The sequence below is a fragment of the Lissotriton vulgaris genome, chromosome 2_1, assembly GCF_964263255.1.
Source record: "Lissotriton vulgaris chromosome 2_1, aLisVul1.2, whole genome shotgun sequence".
NCBI classification, from domain to species: Eukaryota; Metazoa; Chordata; class Amphibia; order Caudata; family Salamandridae; genus Lissotriton; species Lissotriton vulgaris.
Genome location: NC_141687.1, coordinates 70,011,055 through 70,036,366, shown reverse-complemented (window position 1 = coordinate 70,036,366; position 25,312 = coordinate 70,011,055).

Genomic DNA, 25,312 nt, shown 5'->3' with positions numbered 1-25,312 from the left:
CGTCTGAGTATACCCAGCACACTCGGGGTGAAAATTGCAAAAAACACAGTTGATGGACAGAATGTAGAACAATGTCATACATTCACCCCAGTACAAGGATCTGGGCCTAAATCCATCGTTATTTTGCACTCCACACCACCCTGGGTTAGACACTGGCTATATGCAAATCAGCTCTGACACTGTGCCTCATGGGAACAGTCCAGTCCGAACTACCAAGCCATGAGTGCAAAAAAACGATGGATTTAGGCCCAGATCCTTGTACTGGGGTGAATGTATGACATTGTTCTACATTCTGTCCATCAACTGTGTTTTTTGCAATTTTCACCCCGAGTGTGCTGGGTATACTCAGACGTGAGTCCCAGGCTCTCCACACCACTGGAGTCAAGCTATCCAGGCTGATGAAGGCTGATAGCCAGAAACCGGTCCTTGGATGCTTGATTCCGGTCTGGGAAAGACATGGCTTGGTAGTTCGGACTGGACTGTTCCCATGAGGCACAGGGTCAGAGCTGATTTGCATATAGCCAGTGTCTAACCCAGGGTAGTGTGGAGTGCAAAAAAACGATGGATTTAGGCCCAGATCCTTGTACTGGGGTGAATGTATGACATTGTTCTACATTCTGTCCATCAACTGTGTTTTTTGCAATCATGTCTGATGCTGTCAGTGTAGAGGCATGTGACATCCATAGTGGTCAAGGTGTAATCATCTTCCCATTGGATGCCATCAATGGTGTTAAAAAATGAGGTAAGTGGGTTCAGCAGTCACAAAAGGTCATTAATAGTGATCTGTGTATTTAGAGGTATTTTCCAGTAATGACCCTCTAAAGGAGATAATGGCTCTGCCTGGTGGGTTGGTGGCATGTTTATGCATCTTGGATAATAGGTAGAGTGTGGGGGTTAGGGGTTTGTCGCATTTTAGGAAAATAAACTCTTCCCACTGAACTCTTTTCAATCAAGGAGTCCCAGTTCCCTCCAATCAGTAAGTATCTCAACGCATCTCTTGTTGGTTGCTGCTACTTCAGCCCTATTGGATATGATGTAACATCCTCTGTCATCCAGCAGCCTAAAGTCTTCTTCTAGGTACATGTGTTTATTGAGTACAACAGCATTACCCTGTTTGTCCAACTGTCGGATAGCCACATTCGGATCAGAATTAATACTCCCAAGAGCTAGGTATTGCTGATTAGTCAGATTTCTCTTGTGGTGGTCCTTTGAACCTCATATGTTTGAGGTTCTTAATGACTCCCCTCTCAAGTACATTGATGGCTTCACAGGAAATCATAAGCAGGAACACAGATTTGGGCTTGAAATCATTAGGAGCATTGAGGCAAACTTTCACCCCACACTCCCACAAATTAAGAAAAGTGTCCTCATGGTGAGTATCAGGGCTATCCACAGAGGACAGTGTGTATAATGGATCTATATCTTCAATACTTATTGTACTTGTTGGTTGTGCTTGGTATTGCTCACCACTCTCTTGGGTTTTTTGAACTTCCACTTCCTAGTGAAGAAAAATAGGTCCTCTTTGCTCTGAGCAGAAGTAAAATTGCCAGAGACACAGAACGAAAGACCCAATTATAATAACTCAGTTTCAATGTTAGTCAAAATACGATCTGAAAATTGTACCATATTCATGGTGCCTGTAGACTGCCCCTTGTTGATGGGAATAATGAAAGCTCTATTTCCTGTTCTTTTCTTTGCTTTCCACCACCTCTTCTTCCTCTTTAGCCTCTGCCTTTTCAATACCCTGATTCGGACTTCGGTTCTTTCCCTATTTATTCACTAGCTGGAACGGTCTTAAAAGATTCTACCGGCACCAGTTGTGGAGGACTCTGAGGCTACCGACGGGTTATTATCTGACACGTCACTTTCCGAAGTTGTTTTATGGTGGCCAGCCATAGCTAAATCTATGGGCTTCTCCTTATTGCAGAGATGATCATACTTTCTATGAATGGTGAGGATGCGTCCTTCCGTGTAGTCCTTGTAATCTCTGCTAAAGTTGCGTTGTTTTTTCATGGTTATTTCTTCTTCGATGTTTGTCCATTTTTGTCTGCTGATTTTTGAGAAACTCTTCTAGACCTTCTTGGGAAATTGCTGTAAGCCGCTCTTGTTTCAGTGTCTTGATCTCTTCTAAGATTTTAACCCTATCCGTGATAGCATATTTGATTAATATGCGCATCATAGTGATTGAGCAGTTTATAGACTTATTTGCCCAGTCTTCCAGCATCTCTGTACTTTTGTAGGGATTTTGCTTTCCACTATTTGGGGAGGTCTTTTGTTTGTAATTTCTCTAGTTTGTCCAGTTTAAATTGTATATGGATGCCCCCTTCATCAGTAGCGGTCGGTGGTGGGAGTAGCTGCCGGGCAGTGACGTGGGGTTGGGGAGGGGCATGGTGGGGGTAGTAATCCATGGATTACGGAGGATTACAGGTAAATAAACATATAAATAAATAAAATTAATTTAGTTGAGTGTACTGCATCGCATTAGGGTAGATGTAGAGTCACACTCACTGACGTTTCGCTGTCTCCCTTTAGTTGTGCAGGATCGCTTAGCGGGTGTCCTTTCTGCACTCTTCCTGCCTCCACCTCCTTCTGCCTAATCCATCCACAGAACATGTGCTTTTATTACCCCTGTGGGAGGGGGTCGCCTGAATAGCCTGTGGCTGGTTTGGGGAGGAAGTGTGAGGGCCTTATCTATTCCCATCAGTCTCTTCATGGGTTATTTATTTAAGTATCAGAATGCCCTCACCACACTCTTAACCCGTTGCATGCTTGTGACGGAACCGCTCCGTCACAAGCCACGGGTGAGCTGTGCTTGTGACGGAACGGTTCCGTCACGGCCCGCTCGCCGCGCCTGCGCGGCGCTGGTTTCGCGCCTGCGCTGACGCTTTAATGGGCGGGCGGGTTCGTGACGGAACTGTTCCGTCACAAGCACAGCTCACCCGCGAGCCGCGACGGAGCGGTTCCGTCACTAGTATGGAGCCGCCGCGCGGCCACCCCACCCCCTTAGCGCTGTGGCGGAATAGCCGCTGCAGCGAAGGGGTTAAGCATCTCGCCCCTGGGCTGACTCCCCTCTGGGGGCCCCTCCATGCAGCTGATTGATCCTGGAATCTGGGCCAAGGTACAGGGCCACAGGACACTCACCCACCTTCTGTTGCAGCACTGTGCTCAGGTGCTGACCTATGCCCTCTGGGTCTCCCGCAGTTGCAACCTGGTATCACCCGGTCTCGGTTTCACCACTTCTGAGTACTGGCCGCAGTCTTGTCACCTTGCTCGATGGTGTAGAACCGATTGATTTATACACCTTACTGCGCACTGATCTTCAGTCAGCTTGTTGTGTGTTTGATAGATCACAAGGGCTCGGCGATCATCGTTAACTCGTCAAAAGGCTTTATTTTTAAAGGTCTCATTACAGAATTAAGGTACTGCAGTCCACTAGTGACATTTAACTTTCAGGTCCAAGGTACATCTTGCACTATATAATCAGGCCTTCCAGGCAAGTTCAATATACCAATTAGGAATATGCCAATGCGACCATGTTTGGGCACTTTACTACTTGTTCCCAGAGCACAAGGTTCTAATGCCAGCAAAAATATAGAGTCCAGAATAAGGAAATAAATTCAGGGTCACCACACATACAGAGGTGTTGTTATCCTGTGTAAGGCCAGTAATATCCTCAACCTCTGTGACAGTGAATCTACAGAGATGACAGCTTATAGCAAGATAGGATTCTCTCTTGGCATCGCCCACCCTTCTACACTCATGGATGGTGCGGAACCTCGCCAAGCTCTTGGCACCAAGGGCTGAAAGAGAAAGGTGAGTTAAGGTGAAAGTCATACATTAAATATTGTATAAAGCCCTTTACCTTATGTGTCTCACATTAGCTTACAGTGACAAGTGTCACATTAGCACAGTTACATGACACATTTTTTACCTATATGAAGTTAATCGGTTGTTCATACTTGCCCCTACTGAGGGTCTGATCTCACTGCTCCCACCTCAGATTCTCCCTTTCTGGGCATATCTCTTGATGATGGCTGCTGACCCAGTGTCCTTTTATACAGAGGTGCATATGTCTCCCTTCATCCAGCAGCCAGAGAGGAAAGTAAGGAGAGACCTGAGGTGTATGTGAATGGCACTTGGGGAAACTGTAACAGATGACACACAATCTATGATTGCAGATAACCTTACACAAGACATACAGTACTAGATGACTGATGGTTACAAACTCACATGGCTGAGGGATTGCAGAGGGCCAAACAGCTGCTTCAAAGATGTCCCCTGATACCTCAGTGGTCTGGGGTGTACGGTGCCCATTGCATCATTGAAACAAACAGAGAGACATGTGCAGAGAAATCTCTTCTCTGAGAAAGCTATCACAAATGGTATGAGGGTGCAGTAGCAAGTTTGTTACATAGTACATTCGCAACACCTATGCCTTTTGTGGCTGGCATCAACTGAAATAAAACGTTCATTATTTGCTGACATTGCAATGATGTGTGAGAGTATTAGGTGCACTGACAAAGGATGTGTAACTCAATGATTAACTGCACAGGGGACGAGGAGTCAGTGATCGAAGTTAATGATACACTCTTACAAACAAGGTAGTACAACGTACATATGCATAAGCTAACCCAAGGGTGCAGACATGGGGCCACTGGTCAGTTCAACCACTACACCAGGCTTAGATATTGTGCTTGCTGCACTGCACAGCAGAATGTTATCCCTGCTCTTTCGTCATACACATAGCCTCACTCCTTTACTTTCTCCAGACTTGCCATCAGATGAAGTTTACATGAAGTGGACTTCTGAACCAACTATGTGAAAGAAAGCCAAAAGAATGCTGCCGAAAACACGGTTGGTAGAGAGGAAACTGAACAAGCCATTGTTTGTGTCAAGAGTGGCACTGAGTAATGGTAAACTGCCTCTGTTCAGCATGCACCGTCCCACCACCATCTCCCCCATCTTCTCCAAATTCTACTAAACAGCAACATCAACCTCCCCCAATGTCCACCTCACACTAAGCAAAAGCATAACAAACCTACCTTCACCACAATTTCTGGGTTTGCTCTAAACAGAAATTCTCCTCTCCAATTTGAAACTTACTGATTGTTTTTTTCTTTTTAAAAAAAAGCTTACTGATAGGTAGGCCAAATGAGAAACACTTTGCAGACTGCAAAAGTTGTCTCAAAGTAATGCATGCTTAGAGCCAGGCAGGCATCAGGATACATGAAAAACAAGCATCCAGTCATATTGGAACAGCACCTACGGAAAACCGGTGGTTCTGATGTAGAACTATTCAAACAGGTGGATAGATAGAGGATGATGAAGCAGATGTTGTGCTGAGGAGAATCAGCCCTGCCAATCACAGTGCACAGTCAGCACCCACCAGCAACAGCATTTGTTTGACAGGGGGTTTCAACTTATTCTGAGAAAATACTGCACAGTGTGACACCCGGATGTGGACTAACATCCCTCTCTCTTACCTCCTCCTGCCTTGGTGACTAAAGAAGAGGTGACAAGAACCACAACATTCAGAAACACCCAGAGAGAAAGTTTAAATAGTTTTAAAAGGCCAGATTTCAAGGAAAGTGTACAACTGAAGTTGTCTGGGTGGGATGGGAGTTAGGAGGCAGCCAGCAGCAGCGTTCCTAAAGTTGCTGACTCATGCACGTCGTGTGTGGGATTTTTTTGTGCATGAATCTGCAAGGTAATGACAACGAATTTCGTAATCTAATGTAGATTTATTGGTTGTCATTTCGTGAAATTACATTTTTCACTTCTCAGAATTGTAAAGGAATTTCACGAACCTTCCTGAACAGAATGAAGCAAAGTATGCACAGGCTTATACAAGAGAGAGAGAGAGGGAGACATATTTGTCAGGTAACAATCTATGTGCAAGAGGTGGGTTTAAGATGCAGCAAGCCTCTGTAAATGTGTTTTGATCATGTTATTACAAGTCACAGGCCTTGGAATATATTATCATGGCCTGTGTTTGTCGTCACATATGAATAAGCTTAGTATAGATTTGCATTGGGTCTTATATTGAGGCCTTTGACAAGATGTGTTCTTTTAACTTGAGGCCTTGCTCTGCCTGTGCAGTCTGCAGAATGATGTTATTTTTTGTGTGCATGTGTGTAAATTGCCATATGCTTTTGGCCTGCCGTGTGTTGTTTAAAAAACACTTTCCACTTCCACTGCTCAGTACTAACAGCAGTTATGAGGTAAACCCTTCCTTCAGAAGGACATGACTTCCAGCTGCTTAACAGTAAAGCATTGTTTCCAGATAGCTGTTGCTTCCCAACAGAGGGTTCTGAATGAGTGGTGCCCCCACCAGCTCCATAGTCATGTCTTAAACAAGCATTACAAATGCAATAGGTCTCGCCTTTAATTAAGTTAAAGCCATTTGCTTTGCTATATATTACCATTAGCAAAGCAAATGACTTTAACTGAATAAAAGGCGAGACCTATTGCATTTTCAATGCTTGTTTTTGTCAGGCACGGGGAGATTCTGGGGCTGATTCACAGAACTAACTTAAGACAAAATCCTAAACTTACTACTTTTGGTATTCACAGAAGTTAGGATTTTGTCTTAAGACAGACTTAAGACAGGCTTAAGACAGAATCCTAACTTAAGTCTGTCTTAAGTCTGTCTTAAGACAAAATCCTAACTTCTGTGAATACCAAAAGTAGTAAGTTTAGGATTTTGTCTTAAGTTAGTTCTGTGAATCGGGCCCTAAGTGATTTGCCCAGAATCACAGGATGTTTAGCGTACTTACTGAGACTCGAACCGGGTTCCCCAAATTCAAAGTCGACCGCCCTATCCGTGAGGCCAAGTTTGGGTTGTGTGCAGAATGTTGCAAAGTTATAATAAAAAAGTATTATAAGCATTTTTGTTACCTTATCTATAATTAACATGATATTATGTATAACTGAACTAACTTATTAAAAATAGAATATAAAAAATGTTTAGTTTTTTTATGTTGGAAGCTTTTTCTTGTTCTATTGTTTGATTGTTAGTTTTTTGTTGTTGTTTTGGGTGGGTGGTAGATATAATCAATGGGAGGGTAGAGGCTGGGAAATAGAATTTGACTTATAATACGAGTAGCGGACGAATATTAGGGGAGAATTAACAAATGCCAGATTTTTAGGGTACTGTGGAGCTATTGAAAGGGCTGGAGGGTAGAACAGGTGTTTTTAAAAGGGTCATGAGTTATCTAAGCACTATTGTGCAATATGAGATAACATCAGTATTATACAAGAGGCAGGAGTTACTAGCGCTACGAGGCCATAACAGTCACAGAAGTGTGTTAATCAAAAACTGAGTAACATAGCAAGCAGTGCACTTTCACCATTGCTCTACTCCCTTAGTACCATTAGGATTCTAAGTGCTACACAAACAACATGACAATGATATAAAGTCAGGATAAAATGCGAGGTCACCCCAGAGGCAGAAGTCTGCTATGCAAAAAACAAATAACATAACAAGCAGTGTAGTTTCACCCCTTCTCTACCCCTCAGCACCTCGAATAGGACTTTGAGCCTTTTAAGTGCTATGATAGGCTGCTATCGCATGGCAGTTGTGTGCTATAAAGGCAGCAGGTAGCACCACGCAAGAAGGCCAGCGCATGGCGGACTCACCATCCCAGCCCAGCAGCACTGCCAGCAGCAGGACAGCTTCCTGCTCCATGCCTGAAGTCTGTGCGCTTCATGTGAAACACTATGATGCTCCTCCAGAGGAAGCGCCAAGTGTCTGCCAAGTGTCTCTGCTCCCCCTGAGCTGGCTGCAGGTGCTGTGGACCACTTCTGTTCACTCGGAGGGGAAGTCGAGGCATCTGGAGTCGAAGAACAGAGGAAAGGGACTCCTTCGTTGCACCAGGCCTGGCCCCTTAAGGCTGCTGGGTATTTCCAAAGGGGGGTTTGGGCTATCAGAAAATGTTTTCTGCGAGTGCACAACAAATGCTCAGTAGGTCTTTGAGTTGAGGTGGGTGTGAGTTTGGAGAGCTCAAGCAGAAGCAGCCCCAGAAAGGGAGGGGCCAGAATGTGGGGGGAAGAGATGGTTTATGAAGAAGGGGCCCTGACCGAGATGACCAGACATGGGGAGAAAGAAGATAAGCTCCACTGATATACACACTCACAAATTACACTTGTGCACATACAAACACAAGTACCACAGATATACACACTCACAAATCATACTTGGGCATATACAAACACCCCAGATATCCATAGAGTATCACACGCCCACCTACAGACACAAGCACCACAGATATACAGCCTCAAATCACATGCATGCACATACAAACACAAGCTCTCCCGGATACACTCAAGTTACAGGTGTGATCACAAACACCAAATGAACGCGAAGCAAGGACTCGCATATCCTGAAGCAATTTGGACAGAAGAAATTACCGGTGGGCCTATATGCATATACCTATTAAACAAGTGTAAGATGGGAGCAGGCAGTGAGCAGATACAGATCAGGAAGAGAGGTGGCAGCGGGCAGACAGGGTCAGGAGGGATACAGAGAGTGCGAAGGGCAGTGGGAGCTAGATTGTTGGCTCTCTGAAAGGAGGAAGACAAGAGTTCTGACATCAGGGGATAGTGTAGAGAAGCATTGGTAATGATTAGGGCAAAGAGAAGTACTTAAAGGAGACACAGTGACAAAGAGGTGAAGCAGGGAGAGATGGGAATCATTGCCCTGGTGTTTGCTGCTTGTTACATTTACACCCTTGGAAAAGTTAAATGGAATGCTTTTAACCCGTGCTGCTGGTTCACATGAAAGAACTCAGAAAGATGCGATCTAAAAATGCGGGGTTGGATGAGTGCAGAGAGGGAGGTTCTCTCCTTGCATAACTCAATGTAGCTTCGGTACTGCTCTGCGTGGTGTGCAAAGGTCAGCCGAGCCCGTGTTACTGTGGTGCCTGCTGTTGCTCCTGGGCCCCAGTCGCCTCCTATGTGATCCTGTGCAGTGGCACCAGTAACATGGTGTCAAGAACAACGTCAGTCGCAGGTGGGAGTGGGAAATCAGAAAGCAGCTGGGAGAAGGGGACTGGACTATAAACACAAGTACCTGGAAAACACTTGAGTTCCTGGCAAGCCACCGGCCCGATCTGGCGCGAAATCCGGAAGTCCGGCAGCGTCATGCTTGATTTGGGGCGGGACTTCCGCCATAAGCCCGTGCCCACGAAGTGTATCGCCGAGATGGAAGTGGTGACGCGGGCTCCCATGCCGGAGGGGGAGCCCGGCGGTGGCGGCAGAAAAGTGGTGAGCCACATCAATGGAGGCGGAGGAGATGACACCCGGTGAGTGGGACTTGGTGCCTTGGGGGCTCGTGCACAGGCTCGGGCAACTGTTGCGTGTGTGCGGGGTTGGGGGCGGCTGGTGCGTGTGTAGGCAGCTGGTGCGTGTGTGCGGGGCTGGGGCCGGCTGGTGCGTGTGTGGGCAGCTGGTGCGTGTGTGCGTGGCTGGGGGCGGCTGGTGCGTGTATGGGCAGCTGGTGCGTGTGCGCACGGCTGGGGGCGGCTGGTGCCGGCTGGGGCGTCTGTGCACGCTAGTGCATGTGGTGGCGGCTGGTGCGCGTGCACGGACCAGAATCTGCGCGCTCACGGACCAAAATCGCCGCTCGTGACCGTATCTGTGTCCGTTGACAAGCAACTTGGCAGCAATAGGTCTCGAACGAGACCTAAAAAGGATGAAGCAGCCTCCTTTTCTTAGGGAATAGGAAAGAGAGACCACAGGCTAAGGCACGTGCTGTATGGGCAAGAGTAATAAAGCTGTGGTTATGACTTGACGGAAATGGAGGAATAGCTGCTGCCAATGGGTTAAAAGCCAGGGGCGGCTAGCAACTGTGAAAAGCGGTTAGGCATAGCGCGCCATAAAACTGATCAATATGTTGCCTTTCGCCTCTCCCGACAATGAGCAGGAAGGAAGGTGGTTTACTTCCTGCATACAAATCCAACCAATCCAGAAGCTTCTACAAACAGCTCCAGGATTGGTGGGAGCAGGCTAACCCAGCACTTATTTTGAGGCGGGGGGCCTGTGCCTGTAATCCCTCAGCTATTTTACAGCACTGGAATTGCAGACTTTGAACTGCGCATGAAGGTTGGCCGGCTGTACGCAGCCGGCAATTCTCTCATGCACACTGAGCGGTCATCCTGCAATATGCAAGAATGGCACTTGCGCCAGCGCGGCCTTTGGCACACAGAATAATAAAATGTAAATAACAATTTTATTATTCTGTGTGTACCTGCTGCGCTCGCAGCAGGGGGGGACGCCCCTCTCACCACCTTAACGAAGGAGCCGCCATTGCCAAAACTGAGTTTTCAACTAATAGATAGGGTTTAGGAATGTTATATGGACAATGTTTAGGGGTTACATTCTATTCATGCTCATAATATTTCATTTTCCAATCTTTATTTCGGCCATTTGGCCATAAAAGATACACAATACACATATACAATCACAGATAATCATTTCGTAAAAGGATAAAAACCATTGGAATACATGTGCTAAAAAATGCTATACAAACTATGCATCTAAAAAAAATTTTTTAAGAGGGACCCAACACCTTTAAAATACGGTTACGCGTATGCCAAACATTGGTTAGAAATGTTGTTAAAGCAAAAACAGTTGGGCCAGAAATATCAGATTTTAAAATCCTGTACATAGGAGCGTATTCCCTGCAGCCCATATTCCTTATCAACGGGAGAAGCCAGTATTTTCTTGCTACCTTGTAGGCTGGGCAGAAAAAAGCCACATGCAAGTCGGTTTCCTCCGTTGCATCACATACCGGACACTGCTTTGTGGTGGGAGCCAATGACCAGGCGCTTGTAAAGGACCGGAAGGGCAGTGTGCCGTATCTCCATTGGAGAAACAGCTTTCTGGCAAGTACAGGGGAGATAGGATCCAATACCTTCTCAAACCTATACAGATCCTTGCTTTGCAAAAATACGGAGGATAAGGACCCTTCTACCTGGGTAGCTTGGGCCCTGGCAAATTTGTGTTCGTGGTATACGTTAGCCAGGGACCTTTTGGAGATATTTAGTGCGGCATTCGCCGGCTCAGTCCATAAGTCATGGAGTCCTAATTCCATGCAAGTGACTTGGATGTTTTTGATCCAGGGGATATTGAGCGCTTTTGGGTGATTCAAAAGTTCGACCAGTTCCGCCCTGTATTCTGCAAGGTCATTGCTGCTCCACAGCCTGCGCCAAAAGGCTATGGGTCTCAGGCTTATTTCATCTGCTAACGGTCGTAAACCCAAGTCGAGCCTCAAGGGGAGGAGCGGGGTGCTGGTCGGGAGTGCGGCTATCTGTCTTATAAACTTGTTTTCCGTTAGTGACAGACTCCGACAAGGTGTGTGACCCCACAGTTCCGCCCCATACATAATTGCTCCCCTAGCCTGGGCCTTATATATCTGGATTAGTGCCCCCAGTGGACGGTATGTTGAACCGGTCATCATCCGGCCGATACCTCCAGTGGTTTGAATGAGTTTGAGGTTAGCCCTACTCTGATGGGATCCCCAAGTCATGGTTTCGTTAAGAGTCACACCAAGGTATTCAAAGGTGGCTACTCTCTCGAGCCGTGCAGCTCCCAATTGCGGATTTGGCCGCAATTTTTGGCTCGGATTCAAGACCATGAATTTGGTTTTTGACGCATTAATTTCAAGCCCCCTATCAGTACAGAAGGCCACAAAGGAATCCAAAATCCTCTGTATACCCATGGGGGTTTTAGATAGCAGCAGGGTGTCATCCGCAAACATAATTGCGGGTACCCTGCTGCCATTTAATTTGGGGGCGTCAGTATAGTCAGTGGCGTTCAGGTGGGCGATTACCCCGTTGACGAAGAGACAAAACAGGGTCGGTGCCAGCACACAACCCTGCCTTACCCCCCGGCCAACGGGGAATCTATCGGTCAGTTCCCCCGACCTCCCGCACCTCACTCGGGCGTAATTATTGTGGTGCAGCCTCTGTAAGATCAATAGGATGTCCGGGGGAACGCCCATCTCTGCCAGGACGCTCCAAAGTTTCCCCCTGGGCACTAGGTCGAAGGCGGCCCGTAAGTCCACAAAAATTGTGTACAGACTACCGCCCTCGAATTTTGCTGCCCTCCAATAGATTAGGTTTAATCTGAAAACCTGGTCCACTGTGGATACCCCCTTCCTGAATCCAGCCTGGTAAGGACTAAGGGCACCCACTTCCTCCATCCAGTCCTGGAGCCGGTTCAACAAAACCCTACCAAACAGTTTCTGTGCCACGTCTATTAAACTGATTGGTCTGTAGTTGGCTGGGAGGAGAGGCGAGCCCTTTTTAAAGATGGGGACTACCTCTGCCCCCAGCCAAGTACTAGGGATTTCCATGCCGCCAAGCACTCCATTGAAAAGTGCGGCAAGGTAAGGGGCCCAGACAATGGGCTCCTGTTTAAACATATCTCCTGGTAAACCATCCAGTCCTGGCGCCTTTCCGGAGGCCAGACCTGAAATGGCAGCAGTGACCTCGCCCAACGTTATTGGCTCCCCTTCATAACCCGGCCAGCCCACCTCAGTGTCAGCAGGAGATTCTCCCGGCTCAGAGCTGTATAGGGACTGGAAGTGAGCTTGCCACACCCCTGGGGCAATATTAGGCTCTAATGCCGATTGTAAATTCCCCGATCCCCCGTTCACTATCCTCCAAAACAGGCGTTGGTTTTGGATCGCTAGGGCCTCGGTGAGTTCTTCCCACTGGTTTTCCTCCCATTCGGCTTTAGCATGGGCAACGAGTTTCTTGTAAGCTCGCCTGCTTTGCTTAAGGTTATCCCCCCCTGAGCCCTCCTTGATTAATCTGAGGAGTTCTGTTTTTGCCCGTCTGCATGCTGGGTTATACCATAATGCTTTGCCTTGCCGCCCCCCTCTTGGCTTCCGTGAACTACAGGTGAAATGAGGTGCCGCAGCTTTTATAAGGTCCTAATGCGCCTTGTACAGTTTGTCCTGGGAGTCTTTGTTATTTGCCTCGGCATCCAAGCTCCCCACAATTTCCAAGATGGAAGTTATCCCTTCATAGAGCATGGGGAGTTTATTCTTGTTTGTAACCAAGTGCTCACACCTGATTCTTCTCCTGCTATTGTCCAGGAGAAGCGCATGATTATTCCCTTCCGCGTTGGTCACGGGAGCTTGGGGGCCAGGGTGAGCAAGATCAAGCTCAAGTGCATTGTGGTCACTGTCGGTCCTTTCCCTCACCCTAAAGTCCTGGATTGTCGGCCACTTCACCATTTGGGCCAAGACATAGTCCAGACGGGACTCTCTTCCCGGTCTATTGTAGGTGGTTTTACTAGGTATGTCGGATTTCATTCGCCCGTTGCAAGCTCTGATTCCGAACTTTAAGGTGAGGGCTGTAATTTGTAGTGCTAGTGGGGTCCAAGCCTTCGGTGGTGGAGCTTCCACTAGGGGCACTGCCCATCTGGCCTCTTCTTCCGATGATAACCCGTCCAGAAGGCCGGGGAGTGGCTCGAAATGAGAATTAAAATCCCCTCCCACTACATAAAAATAATCACTTGGTAAATCAGATATATAGTTGGAGAGTTCATCTATAGTCAGTGATTCCTTTGCAATTCCCGTTGGCCTAGAATAGATGTTAATAATCAAAAGTTTGACTTGGTTGGGCCATAATAATGAAACCACAAGGATATCTTCAGAGTTAGCCGACAACCGTGTGGCCACGCAGCCCAGGTGAGATGCAACCCAAGTCGTAAGCCCCCCTGACGGACGGCCTTTGCCTTCCCACCTCGCTGGAATGAAGAATGACATGTAGCCTTGGTGACCATAGTCCTCTCTGGCCCAGGTTTCCTGGAACATACATACATCTCCAGTCTCAATATAATTTGCCCAGTCCGGATCACCCAGTTTATTGGCCAGTCCAGCAACATTCCAGCAAATTAGCCTCAAATGTTCAGAGGTGTCAGTTGCCGCGTCAGGAGGGTTGGAGGAGATGGTTCCAGACTCTACTGCAGTCGGAAGTTTTGACATATTACCAACAGTAGGGGCAGATGGCTCAGAAAGTCTACAGGAGCCGTTCTCCACAGGTATTGTCATATTCAGTATTCCAGAGGCGTTGTCAACATTGTGGGCAGATAGATCAGAAAGTCTGCTGGTGCCATTATCCAGAGACACTGGATCATTCAGTGGGCCAAAGGTTTTACCAGCAATCGGGGTAGATGGCTCAAAAAGTCTGCAGGAACCGCAATTCCGGGTCACTGGCTTGTGAGTGGAAAGTCAATCGACCCCATCTAAGCCATTCAGGCAATTGAAACGGTTGAAATGAAAATAGGGTGTGTCCGGCAGATGAAGATTTGGGCGTTGTGCATAATCCTTGTGTCTGCGTCTACGTTCCAGCCTTGTCCATTCATCATGCGGTGGAGCATAATGCATGCGAGTAGGGGGGAAAAGAAGGATACTGGAAGGGTCTGAATAGTGGAGTCCAGAGATCTATTTATTCCTTCACAGATGTGCAGAACAGTGCCCGGATCTTTAAAAGTTGCCAAAATACAATCCCCTATTATTGTTTTTCTGGTCTTCCCTAACCAAGGGACCCTTCTAACCATAATAATCTCATTATTGAAATGCGATGGTAGGGGTCGATTCCAGTTTAGCCATTTAATGACCTTTTTCTTTAGGGATTGGTAATCTTCATTTTCCCCTGATCTTAGATGGGGGGCACCTGCTAGGACCACCGTTAGACTATTAGCTTCTGGGGGCAGATCTGGTCTCCGTGGTCTTTGGGCTGGGCGGCCCGGGGAGAGTAAAGGGGCGCTGCGAGCTTCTTGGTGGCCATCGTTAATCCCTATCTGGGAGCTTTGAGGGACAGGGTCTATTGGTTGTAAAGGCCTATTGGTTGAATTACTGCGCGGTGCCTGGACTGAAATAGCCATTAATGGCTGCAGGGGGGGGGACAGTAGGCACACTCTGTGGGGGGACTTTGTTGTCACCCTGTGGGGCTCCTATTTTAGGAGGGTTTCCTGTGGGGGGGTGAGGACCCACATTTTTGGATTGCTTACTAACTAAGGTGTTCAAGGTAGTAAGAGATGTCTCTAATAGAGTAAGCCTAATCTCAACTTTTTTGAGGCTATCGCTAATAGGCTGCAGAAGGGAACGAAGTAGGAATTCTATACTCCCTATAGATGTAAGAGGGGGAGTTGTATTGGATATATTGGCTACTAGGTCGCTGTTGGTATCAGCTATGTTGGAACTTGGGGCCTTAGAGGGAAGAGCGATAGTCACGATCTCCTTGTCCTTCCCAGATTGGAGTGCATTTATATGTTTTTTACCAAAATCTAGATGGGATACTTTGGTTTTCCCCCGCCCCCCCCATTGTCTTCCTACTCCGTTTGCTAGGTGGAGGCCTATGCGACTCCACCACAACACTTTGTTTTGGCTTATTTTTCTTAGTGACATGCAAAGAGGGAGTTTGGGTAACCAAATTAACAGGGGTGACACAAGTCATGGGAGGAGTTGTATCAATAGACTTTCCGGGCACCAACCCAGAGTTGCTAGGAATTTCCCGAAGTAAGAGGGGGAAATCCTCAAGGGTCGGGGGATTTAAACTATTGGGGGGCGTACCTTCCTCTTGGGAAATAGGATACGGGATGATCTCAGTCAAGGGTCTGCTCTTCATAGACTCAATGGAGCGCCGCCGCTCCGCCCTGCGTCTCTCTAGAGAGTTTTCTTTACCCGCATATCCCTTGGCAGATTTCAAGTAATTGTCCAGTGTCCCTGTGTTGCTGCCTCCATCCCTTAATGGAGTTTCGCGTGGTGTCGGCGAGGGCATCGCCTTAATCAGAGTGGTAGTTGGAAGTAAAAGGTAAGGGATATGGCCCAGCCCGGCCTCCTTCGGCCCCTGACGGCCACAGACGGTCCCGCCCTTGTCCCGGGCTTCTCCCGGCGCTCCTGCGCGCTACCGCGCAGCGGTATAGGCAGTATCAATTTGTAAGCACAGGGGAAGGGGAGCGGCAGACAAGGAGAGCGGCCCAGGTGTTGAGAGTTGGGTCTGGCAAGCGCTCCTGGGACCTGTAGTCCCGGTCGAGCGCCTGATCTCGCTCGCAGCCCCGCCTGTCACTCGCCTTCTCAGGGACACCTTCCCAGCAGTTCCTTGTGGATCGCCCCACACGAAGCGGGACCCGCGCAGCGGGTTCCGCGAGAGGTAGGCAAGTCTTCGCTGTGTTTACAGATGCTCCTTCCAGCAGGCTCCAACAAATGGCAGAATAAGGATGAATACCTGGATGCAATGACAGAAACAGCAAAATACAAGTCGGGCGGCACACTATGGGATGTTATATGGACAATGTTTAGGGGTTACATTCTATTCATGCTCATAATATTAGTTATCACACATCCATTATTATGATGACAATCCGAATAATGAGGATAAATATTACATGAGTTCATAGTAAACACTAAGGGGCAGATTTACAAGCCCCTTGCGCCTCTTTTACGCCGCCGTTGCTTCACTTTTGTGATGCAGCGGCAGCGCAAAAGATGCGCCATGGTGCGAGGTATTTACAATATGACGCATCTTTGAAATGCGTCACGTTGTAAAACCCTGCGCCATAAGGAGGCGTTACGGTGCGGGGGGCGTTCCGGCGCAGGAACGCCTCCTAAAAGTGGCCTAGTGAAAACTACAAGATTTCACTCAGTCACTTTTAGGCCAATGCTGCATCAAAACCCTGTGCCTGCTTGAAGCAGGTGTAAGGCTTGACGCAGCATTGGAAGAATAGGCCCCCCAGAGCATTGCTGGAGCTGCGTCGCGCTTGCGACTCAACTCCAGCAATGCGCCACCTTTACGGCACAGATGCGTGACGCATCTGTGCCATTTTTGCCCCATGGTGCTCCGCATTGTAAATGTGGCGCATCATGGGTGGCGGAGCTGCGGCGCACAATTACTGGTGCATCCCTGTTAATTTGCAGGGATGCGCCAGTAATTGTAAATCTGCCCCTCAGTATTATCAAATGCCAGGGTTGTATGTGTCCTGAAGTGGGAGATGTGGGTGTTGTTCCTCAGCACTCCCAGGAGCTTCTGTGGTTGGTCAGTTGGATTCTGTGAATTCCTATCATCATAGGCCAAAGCAGTAGGTGGGTGGCACCTGTCTATTTGTCATCTGCCAGAGAAGGCCAAGGATGTGTACAAACTTGTCCGGAACCCCAAAACGAGGTGGTTCTCAACTGTTCTGGGTGCAATAGCAACGTCGGCTATTACTGTTAATAGTTTGTGTGTTCTGTGTATGAAGGAAGCTTCCATCGTTCCAACATGACTGTCACAGGGTCCATTGCACTAAGCCTTTTTGTGATTCGCAAAATCACAAGTTTTGCAACTATAACAAGGCAAGTTACAAATTACACAGGACACAGTCTAAGTTGGATATGTATTTCCTGCTCTAAAATGTGGGCATTCAACTGATTGCGGTTCAGTGGGAGGAAGAGGCATGAAAGAAGTGACGCCTTCCTACCTAACTGCAGTGTACTATATTAATGCTTTGAAACTGCAATTACGATCGTGAAACCTTTATCTGATACTGACCCTCTTGGAAGCGGAAGCTGTCTCTGTGGCACAGTTTCCACCGTGTCATTGGCGTGAGTGGATAGTAGTCCAGGCCAATGACAACTTTTATATCTGAAAGCATCCTTTTAGGTTTTAAGGGAGCCAGGGTCCATCAAAAATAAAAAATATCTGCATTCATGAATGGGAACACAGGGTTGGTCTGCTGTCCCTCGCAGGCCACCATCCCTGATTTGACAACCATTGGCAGGGATTTGCAAGAGAACTCCCGCCTCATGAATATTAATCGAGCAGAAGTCGTTGATCCTTTCTGCATGCATACCACTGCTTCACTGCTGCTGGCTGTATTTTACCCATACTGTGTGAATAAAGCTTGCATGCTGTGCCCTGTTCGGTGTGTAAGGTGTGTGTAACCTGCTGCTACCCATGATGCACCTGTGCAAAACAGAAGTTGAAGAAATCTTCTTTTACAATACAAATGTTAAAAGTATTTACTTTATGAATGTTGACCCTTGGTAGTGGCCATGGCAAGCCAAGGTTCTGGTGACGCCAGCACATGGCCTTCCTTTACTAGAGTGTCATCTCAGCTTCAATCCCACAGGTATGTTTACGAAGGTGCACATTTTCATGCTTAAAAATCAATCACTCTACGCTGTAGGCGCACATGATCGTATCTCACGACAACTGTTTGGAACCTGTCCTTGACACCTGACACTGATCCCAGTGAAGGATGCTGTCTTGAAGAAGGCAGTCAAGCCAAGATGACTCAAGATAACGTGACGTAGACGTCGGTATTGTTAGTCCAGAGACATGTCATGACGTGGCTGTCATAACACACTGTCATGTGAGAAATACACGATCCTGTCAAGATAATGTCACCTTGAGCACTCTGTCTGTGCTGTCGGTTGGCATTCGAAGATCACCTGGAACAGCACACATGCCTTCAGCTGCCAGGGCAGGGTGTCAGGGACGTTAGTTCACATTAACCTACGTCTTCCTCTAGTCTTCACTTGTGTGACTCAGCCATTGCTTGTTGGCTTTGCTCTTATGTGTTCAGACAGTGATCTGTCCACAGACTCAGCTGTCTTCTGGTCCTCTCCGACGACTGCACAAAACGGACGTATGACATTACAACGCATACTGTTGAAATGAAATAAAAATGGATTTTGTAAAGTGCAGATAGCTGCCCGGGGGCGTCCCAGCGCTGAATGCTAACAAGTGTTCTCAGTAGGGCTGAAATGCAAAAAAAAAAAAAAAAAAAAGAGAACACACTATTTATTGAACAGAAAAGTTTTTAGATGTTTCCTAAAAGAGGTAAGGTCCGAGTTGGACCTAAGGTGAAAAGGTAAACTGTTCCACAATTTGGCCGCATTCAGGGAGAAGGAACGACCTCCTGATCTAGACCGTTTGACCTTTGGCACAACAGCAAGTAAAGCGTTAGTAGACCGAAGCTGTCTGCTGGGAAGATAAGGAGTAATTAAAGGGCGACTAATCAATGGACCGGTTTCCTAAAAGGATTGGTGGGCAACACAAAGGGAATTAAAACTGATCCTATCCTTCACCGGGAGCCAGTGTAGTCTTGTCAGTCCAGCTTTCACAGAGGTCCTACGGGGGATTTGGAGCAGAGTCCGAGCCGCACAGTTTTGAATTACTTGTAGCTTTTTTAGTGTAAAATCTGGGGCCCCAAGGTAAAGCGCATTTCCGAAGTCCAACCTCGAGAGAATCAGTCCTTGGACCACAATTTGTCTTGCCTCAAAAGGTAACAACGGAAGAATCTTCTTCAACATTCTAATGAGGCCAAAATAGGTGGCAGATAGTACAACGGCCTGATGGTCAAACGTCAGGGACTTGTCCAACCAGACACCCAGGCTCTTGATGGCATCCCGGGAGACTGGGGGAGTGCCCAGACACGCTGGCCAGATCTGGTCGATCGTAGATGGGGCTAGGTGTCCCAACATCATGACCTCTGTCTTGTCCCCATTAAGTTTGAGACAGGACAGGGTCATCCATCTACTGACCTCGCTCAGGCATCCCACCAGGTCCACTGTACTCACAGGGTCTCCAGCCTGCGTAAGAGAGACCACCAGCTGGGTATCGTCCACGTAGGTCACGATCTTAATACCATACGGACGGACGACCCCAGCCAGTGGTCTCATGTAGACGTTAAACAACGTTGGGCTTAATGAAGAACCCTGCGGGACTCCACAGTCCAAGGGCCTGCTGGTAGAGATGGTCGCTCCCTCAAAGATTCGAAATTTTCTACTGGATAGGAATGAACAGATCCACTCCAGCGCTCCTCCTTGAATCCCAATTTCCCGGAGGCGCTGCAACAGGATTGTGTGATTTACAGTATCAAAAGCGGCACTCAGATCGAGGAGGATGACTGCCACCGATCCTCCCCGATCCAAGATGCCCCTTGTTTCCTCCAGGACCGCCAATAGATCCGACTCCATCCCATGCTTGAGGCGGAAGCCGGTCTGCGAGGGATCAAGGAGACTGTTTTCCTCCAGAAAATTGGTCAGGAGGCTGTTGATATATTTTTCCAGTAGCTTACTGGCCCAAGGGAGCAGGGAGATTGGACGATAATTGCTGAAATTGTTGATGCTCATATTAGGCTTCTTAACAAGTGCCTTCACCCTGGCTTCCTTCCACTTAGAAGGAACTATGTTGGTGGAGATTGAGGCATTGAGTACCTTCAACATAACCGGGAGGATGGTCTGACTGACGGTCCTTAAAAAACTAGGAGGGACCCAATCGCGGGGGGAGCCCGATTTTACCTGGGTCATTACAATGGATAATAGGTCCGACTGCAGCAAAGGGAAATTCTCCAGCACTGGTGATATATTATCTATCACACCATGTTTGGAGTGGCCAGAAGTGCCTACTAGATTCTTTGGTTGGGTAGTTGGAAAAGCAGAGTATATACAGTCTATTTTATTTTAAAAATAGTCTGCCAACTCATTACAGCGAACTTGTAAATCATCACTGTTTATGGGAGGCTGGAGAAGGACAGTGAGACTTTTTACTATCCTATATATTTCCTTCGAATTGGACTTAGCATCATTGATCTTTTGTGTATAGTGCTGGGATTCCCTGTTACAACGCATACCTTTACAATGCATTTTTTACAACGTAACATCCATTACAACACATTCCATTACAATACATGCCATTACAACACATTTTTTAAAACGACCTTTACAACGCATACCATTACAACGCATACCATTACATTGTATGTATGGTAAATATTGGATAGTGTAGGGGTAAAAATGACTATTCTAACTCAAGGGAGGTGCAACAGTAGGGTAAGTGTTGGATAGTGTAGGGGTAAAAATTACTATTCTAACTCCAGGGGATGCAACAGTAGGGTTAGTGTTGTATAGTGTAAGGGTACTATGCGTTGTGATGGTATGCGTTTCAATGGTATGCGTTGTAATGACATGCGTTGTAGTGGTATGCGTTGCAGTTTCATGCGTTGTAATGGTTGCGTTGTAATGGCATGCTATGTAATGGATCTTGCGTTGTAAAAGTTTTGTTATAATGGTAGTGTGTTGTAAACATTGCGTTGTAAAGGTTGCTTCCCGCACAAAACACATGTCAGGGGTCAAGTCAAAAATGAGAATTTGAAAATATTATTGGGTGCCTTTAGGGGAACATACGTACATGGTGCATATGATTCTGTATGTTTTTTCAAAATAATTTACATATGTGTATATGTCCAATCTGTGTCAGAGGACTTTTGCACAAGAAACGTTTCGTTTCATTTAATTGCAGTTTGCAAGGACAAGTTCTAAGTAAAATTACAACAAATCCGTTTTGTTTTAAGGACGATCTTTAAAAAGTTCACCGGCAGTTTCACCAGATTCATGCACCTCTCCTTGGACAAAAGGCTTCTGAAATGTGCTGGACCCCTATAGATTTCTTTCTTAATGTACACAGGCATTGTGTCTCGCCATGGGACACCTTATCTGTTAATATATGCTAAAATGTCATTCTCCCTTAAAATATGCTTCCAATTATGCATTGATTCACATTCTGTGATGCAATATTCGCCTTTCCCTTTTCCTGTAATGTGCTTCTTGTTAGCCTCATACTTTAGTCCACCTCACTGCATGCTTTAATCGCTGATTTCCATATAACTCTAAGGCTCTGCTTAACGTCAGTACAACCGTCCAAAGCAATGACAACTTTTATTTCTGAAGGGAGACTATCAAGCTTTAAGGGGCGGGGGTCGGAGGGGGCTGCACATTGAACCCCTCCTCCTGCATGCATATGACAGGTTTTGCTGTTGACTGTAATTTTAAGGCGCCAGCTAGAAAGGGCAATTGTGTGGAGCGCTGTTTCAGTCCTGTTGGCAGTTATGGGACTCACAAAAAATTCACTCACTTGTCCAACCAAGCTGATCGATTGCCTCGCCAGACTGCCCAACATTCAAATCCAAGAAAGATGCACCTATTCTGGGTTCCCCATTAAGTCCCCAGGGAAGCACGGGCCAGATTTGACTCCCTCAAGTGATACCTCTACGACCAACAGGTAATAGGGTCCAAGGTGGTACTTAATGGATCAACAAAGCAATGTGCCAACACATGGAAGCCCAAAAATGATAAATATTTAAAATGGCATTTCTTTAATAAAAGATACTCAGTTATAAAGGCATATATTTTAAGATGACCAGTGTTCTGAACTACTATTAAGGCATGAACAGCATCTAAATCAAAGCACAAGAATTTTCAGGAAATGTTAAAGCATTTGTTGTTATGGCTTTCAATCTTAGTATATTTAAGGCCTAGTCACAAGTTGCATTTTTGAGTACTTGAGTATTACTACAGCAAAACTACTTACATACTGCAAAATGCCACGTACAAACCTACAGCCAGGGACATCCACCCATGCCTCCCTAACTTTCTGTTTGGAGGTGAAGGTGGCACAGATCTCCCCACACAAAGGTGCAGGTTCTTTAGCAAATATTGGAGGAACAAGGGGGAGTGGTTTGAAAATTAGTAATTTTTAGTTCTAAATGGGAGGGGTATAGGGAAATGGAAGGAGAGGTTTAGAGAGGGGTATGATATTCACAAAAAAAAGTTGAAGTTACATTATAGTCAGGTAACATACTAAGTGAGGCCTTGTAATAATATAACAATCAGCATTTTTTTTTAAAAAATGCTATATGATATCATTGCTGATATCACTGATGATATGCCAAATGACATAATTCCATCAAATGACATCACAGGAGGCGTCCCTTGGACCCACTGCACACTTTTGTTTCTGTTTTGACCTCAGGGGCCAGGGTACCACCTCCCTTCTTGTTTATCCTTTTTTTGGAAACACAGGACACAGTGACTGAGTACCCAAATCTTGTAATGGTAACAGCAACATTTCTCTTCATGTTGTGGCTAGTCAATCAGATCCTTCGGTCGTGCAAGACCAGTAAAAAAGTGTTATTAGGATTTGTCAAACCATGCACAAGTTATTAGGAAAACAACACTTTCTTTTTATGGAAACTCTGATCCAACTATTGCTACAAGTGGCAAGGGGGATGTGGGGTTCTAAAACACAAAGTCCCAATTTATTTTAAAAAGTACTACAGCAAAAACTGCTGAACTGAATCACACCAAATTTGGCAGGAAGTTATATTTTGCTCCAGAAAGTGTGGTTATTGTGATTTTGTATAAATCCATTCAGTAGTTTTTGAAAAATTAGGGACCAAGTTTATTTATATATCTGTATGATTGGGTTTGAGGGACTCACACAGAAGTTCCTCAAACTAATTTTGAAAAAATAGAGCATTATGATTGGCCCAGGAGGCTTTATTTCCCTTTGGGCAATTGCTCCCATGGGAGTAAGGTCGCTATTCTATAATTGACTGCCTGCAACATGAGGTAACATGTTGCAGGCAACCATTACAGTACTCGGGGACTTAGTCTCCCATCTTGTGTGTAATAAACAAAAAAATATAAAGGGGCAGAGTAGGGATACCCTACCCCACTAGGCTAGGGGGGAGGATGGATCCCACAGGGACCAATATATATATATATATATATATATATATATATATATATATATATATATATATATATATATATATATATATATATATATATATATATATATATATATATATATATATGTATATATATATATATATATATATATATATATATGTATATATATATATATATATATATATATATATATATATATATATATATATATATATATATATATATATATATATATATATATATATATATATATATATATATATATATATATATATATATATATATTATTTTATATAGCTGCAATCCTATGGCATATTATGCTAGACCTAGTGGAGCCCCTCCATATCTCTTTTTTAAACTATTTCCTAGAAATGGGGACTGAGTCCTAAAAATACTGTCACCACATCTTTGCAGATATGGTGGTGCAAATCTGAATCTATCTTAAGAAGAACTGTTGGCTCTGTGGATCCTCCCCAGCGTTGAATATCTGTATTTTTTTACATTAGTATCACGTAATATACTGAACAGAATTGCACCAAATCACAAATAGTATGTTTTCTGTAGGATATTGGGTATTATTTGTGCAGGATGTGAGGCCTGTGCAAGTAGTGGATCCACAAATTCCAATTACTGGAAACCCAGCACCCCATTGTAGCACTCAATTCTCTCGGGGTAGCAAAGCCAAGCAGTCCAAGGCCTACTCAGATGAGGTGATGTGGGCTAGTAATCACCATTTGCGCACACAATAATAATACTCAATAAATGAATGGCCATTCAGTGCTTTTTCTTTAGAAAAAGGAAAGCACATTTATACTGCTAAATACTATGCATTAATTTACTAATATATACATACAGCAGATTGAAAATGCCATAAAAGACAGTGCATAATCACATTTGACCCCAAAAGGTTCATGACCTCCAAAGTCACATTCCCCCCCACCTATACCAGTTAACACCTCACAATATAGGAGGTATCACTTTAGAAAAAAAAGGACTATCGGCTTTATCAAGCGTAAAAGACCTACAAACCACATGCTAAAACCATCATTTATGCATCGATTCAAATGCCAACAATAACCATGTGTACATAGACTTAGCATATCCACCTGCTTGGACCAGTAAATACTGTCAACATCTTTATGTCAGCAAAGCATTTTAAAGTAAACATAACATATATCTCTGTGCTTTTAAAATATTTTCAAGCCATATAAAATGGGATCATAAAAATAGCCGTAGAGAGCTTCACTTTCTGATCATATAAAATGTAACAAGAGATTCCGACACTAGAGGGCTTTATACAACATGCAGCTTCTTTACATAAAATGCAGACATACAACTAGCCCCTAGAGGGGGCTGTACTTCCAGTTGTAGAGCAAAAGCTCCAGCCTTGGGAATGCTTTTAAAAATTACGTAAAAATCCCAGAGCGCCATGGATTCCATGACCCTGCAAATGTAGAGTCAATATATTTAAAACCTCTTGGGGGGAGCTGCTGCACCCTCTGACATAAAACTGAAGTATTCTTATGTGCTTAGATAGTTCATTTATTAGGTAAATGTATGCAAAGATATTTTTTTCACTGGTGGGAAACTTATAATAGAATAAGGAGACAAAAGTAAGTATCAGCAGTAGGCAGAAACAGTCCGCTCACATTTGCTCTTCTTATGCTACCAAGACAACCAAAATTCAACAATAAATCTGCTAAAAGGGTCATTTTCTATTAATGAGTTCTTGGTTGATCCGGGGGATTTAGGTTTTGCTTTCTGTGACTCGTGGTTGAGTGGTAC